General features: G+C 49.2%; 1 protein-coding gene across 1 annotated transcript in view; it reads left to right on the top strand.

Moving 5' to 3' along the window:
• Positions 1–4,162, top strand: part of LOC115187607 (centrosomal protein of 72 kDa) — a 41,374-nt gene that overhangs the window by 17,834 nt on the left and 19,378 nt on the right. The window lies entirely within an intron of this gene.

Below are 4,162 nucleotides of genomic sequence, written 5' to 3'. Positions count from 1 at the left end.
TCCTTCTCTTCTCCCCTCCACTCCACTCTCTCTCTCTCCTCCTCCTCTCCACTCCGTCCATCCACAGGCTGCAGTTGCAGCGAGCATGCTCAGTGCAGCTCTCTGCAGTGCTGAAGCAAGCAGCTGAGATGGAGATTTATTGTGTTGGGGGCCATGTGGCATGCTGTCAGCAGTATGCAGCAGCAACGGTTCCTTCACAAATGGCACCCTATTCCTCACAGGGCTCTGGTCAAAAGTAGTGCACTATGTAAGGAAAAAGGTGCCATTTGGGATGCACCCCAGGAGTCTGAGCTGGAGGAGAGGAGAGACTAGCCAGTCACTGATACTATCTGATGGGCACTCACATGGAAAGGATCAGGAGCCATTGTTTATGTGTACAACGAGTCACAACAACCCATTGTTTATGTGTACAGACATGAGTCACAACAACCCATTGTTTATGTGTACAGACACGAGTCACAACAACCCATTGTTTATGTGTACAGACATGAGTCACAACAACCCATTGTTTATGTGTACAGACACGAGTCACAACAACCCATTGTTTATGTACTGTATGTACAGACACGAGTCACAACAACCCATTGTTTATGTACTGTATGTACAGACATGAGTAACAACAACCCATTGTTTATGTGTACAGACATGAGTCACAACAACCCATTGTTTATGTGTACAGACACGAGTCACAACAACCCATTGTTTATGTGTACAGACACGAGTCACAACAACCCATTGTTTATGTACTGTATGTACAGACACGAGTCACAACAACCCATTGTTTATGTAGCTACAGACACGAGTCAAAGCTAAGGACCAAATTACATCATTGGTTCGATGTTTCTGACAATTACTGTTTCTGTGTGTATACCCAACAACATCTTGTCATTTTTGTTAACAAATTATGTACCAGTACACAAATGACTTAAATCACAAACGATGCCAATATGCAAAAAATGTTTATTCAAGCATCTATTGACAATATGTATAACTCATCCACTACAATGTAAATAAGGACATGAATTAACAGGTAGATATCCTTAGTTAAGTCTGGCCCTATTTATGTTTGGCTGAGCTGGGCTTAGAGCGTTGGAAGGAAGTCTGCAGAGAAGAGCAAGTCTTGTAAATAGCAGATGGAGGCTGGCGCTGTGCTATCCTGGAGTCCTGGGAATTATAGCAGTTCCATTCTGCAGTGTCCACTCAGCGCCTCTATCTGATACAGAAATAAATTCTTCCTTGGCTGTGCTTTGAGGAGAAGAAAATCTTGATGCATCCCAAAATGCATCAAACTGAGCATCTATCTGACAATCAAATAGTCATTTATTCACAAGTTAATCAAAGTACATCACAAATACAACATAACTTACACAGAGGGTTAACCAATTAGCATCCCGAAATCAATGCACAATCCTCCAACTAGTATCAAATATCATTTTATTGGTCGGGTACACATATTTAGCAGATATTAATGTGGTTGTAGTGAAATGCTTGTGTTCCTAGTTCCAACAGTGGAGTAATATCTAACAATACACACAAATCTAAAAGTAAAAAAATGGAATACAAAAATATTGAAATATTAGGACGAGTAATGTCGGAGTCCAGAGTATAAATATATATATATATATACAGTACCAGTTAAATGTTTGGACACACCCACTCATTCCAGGGTTTTTCTTTATTTTTGCTATTTTCTACATTGTAGAATAATAGTGAAGACATCAAAACTATGAAATAACACATATGGAATCATGTAGTAACCAAAAAAGTGATAAACAAATCAAAATCTATTTTATAATTGAGATTCTTCAAATAACCACCCTTTGCTTTGATGACAGCTTTGCACACTCTTGGCATTCTCTAAACCAGCTTCACCTGGAATGCTTTTCCAACAGTCTTGAAGGAGTTCCCACATAGGCTGAGCACTTAGTGACTGCTTTTCAATTACTTAGCGGTCCAACTCATCCCAAACCATCTCAATTGGGTTGAGGTTGGGTGATTGTGGAGGCCAGGTCATCTGATGCAGCACTCCATCACTCTCATTCTTGGTCAAATAGCCCTTACACAGCCTGGAGGTGTGTTGGGTCATTGTCCTGTCGAGTAACAAATGATAGACCCACTAAGTGCAAACCAAATGGGATGGTGTATCGCTGCAGAATGCTGTGGTAGCCACACTGTCACGTCCTGACCAGTAAAGGGGTTATTTGTTATTGTAGTTTGGTCAGGACATGGCAGGGGTGTGTTTGTTTAGAGTGTTTCGGGGTTTGTTGGGCTATGTTCTGTTTTAAGAGGGGTGTTTGTTTAGAATGTTTCGGGGTTTGTTGGGCTATGTTCTGTTTTGAGAGGGGTGTTTGTTTAGAGTGTTTCGGGGTTTGTTGGGCTATGTTATATGTTAGTATATGTCTATGTTTATCTAGTATGTCTAGTTCTATGTTTAGTTAATGGGGTTGACCTTCAATTGGAAGCAGCTGCTCCTAGTTGCTTCTAATTGAAGGTCCTATTTAAGAGGGGTGTTTTTCTGTGGGATTTTGTGGGTAGTTGTTCCTTGTTTAGTGTTGGTTGCACCTGACAGGACTGTTTCGTTTAGTTTTTTTTGTATACGTATTTAGTTGTTTCTCCTTCTTCCAAATAAAAAGAAGATGAGTATACATATTCCCGCTGTGTTTTGGTCAAATCCTTACGACGCCCGTTACAGAACTACCCACCACAAAGGGACCAAGCAGCGGAGGAAGGAGCAGCAGAAGAACTATGTGGACTATGTGGAATCATGGACATGGGAGGAGATCCTGGACGGGGCAGGACCATGGCACCAGGCTGGGGAGTACCGGCGCCCTAAGGAAGAGCTGGAGGCAGCCAAGGCAGAGCGGGGTCATTATGAGGCATTATACCCGCCGATGGGCAAGTACGAGAGGCACCCCCAATCATTTTTTTGGGGGGGGCACACGAGGAGATTGGCTAGGGCAGGCAGTAGACCTGAGCCAACTCCCCGTGCTTATTATGGGGAGCGTGTGGAGACGAGAGCGCCGGTGTATGCGGAAGTGTGCACGATCTCGCCCATGCGCACGCACAGTCCGGTGCGAGCGATCCCAGCCCCTCGCAAGTGCCGTGCTAGAGTGGGCATCCAGCCTGGAAGGAGGATGCCTGCGCAGCGCATCTGGCCACCAGTGCGCCTCCTAGGCCCAGGCTACCCTACGCCTGCTCTACGCACGGCAACCATCAGGCCTCTGCACAGCCCAGTTCGCCCTGTGCCAGCACTCCGCTCGTGCAGGGCTGCTATTACCATCCAGCCAAGACATGTTGTACAGGAGGTGCGCTCCAGACCTCCAGTGCTTACCCATGGCCCGGTGTATCCAGTTCCTGCTCCTCATACTAGCCCTGAGGTGCGTGTCTCTAGTCTGGCGCCTCTAAAGCCAGCACCACGCACCAGGCCTCCAGTGCGTCAGCCCAGTCTGGTATGTCCTGTTCCCACTCCTTGCACTAGCCTTGGGGTGCGTGTCTCCAGTCTGGTACCTCCACTACCAGCCCCACGCACCAGGCCTTCAGTGCGTCAGCCCAGGCCAGCTCGTCCTGCTCCTGCTCCTCGCACTAGCCATGTGGTGCGTGTTCCTAGTCTGGCGCCTCCTAAGCCAGCCCCACGCATCAGGCCTTCAGTGCGCAGTCCCCGTCCAGAGCGTCCGGCGACAGTGCCCCGTCCAGAGCGTCCGGCGACAGTGCCCCGTCCAGAGCTTCCGGCGACAGTGCCCCGTCTAGAGTCGGCCCTCCAGGCCCGGCGCAGCCAGAGTCGGCCCTCCAGGCCCGGCGCAGCCAGAGTCGGCCCTCCAGGCCCGGCGCAGCCAGAGTCGGCCCTCCAGGCCCGGCGCAGCCAGAGTCGGCCCTCCAGGCCCGGCGCAGCCAGAGTCGGCCCTCCAGGCCCGGCGCAGCCAGAGTCGGCCCTCCAGGCCCGGCGCAGCCAGAGTCGCCCGTTGCAAGGGTCCCCAGTCCGGGGTCGACGGAGAGGGACCTCGCTCTAGAGGCGACACTGAAGTGGGGTGAGCCAGTGGTGGAGCGGCCGTCTGCGTCCCGCTCCTGAGCCACCTCCGTAGAGGGGAGTATTGGGAAGGGGGGTGTTGCAGAAGAACCGTCGGTGACGGTGGCCACCCTCCCTTCCCTGTAGTTTTGGGATTTT

The sequence above is a fragment of the Salmo trutta genome, unplaced genomic scaffold, assembly GCF_901001165.1.
Source record: "Salmo trutta unplaced genomic scaffold, fSalTru1.1, whole genome shotgun sequence".
Classification (NCBI taxonomy): domain Eukaryota; kingdom Metazoa; phylum Chordata; class Actinopteri; order Salmoniformes; family Salmonidae; genus Salmo; species Salmo trutta.
This window is presented reverse-complemented; position numbering and strand designations above follow the sequence as displayed.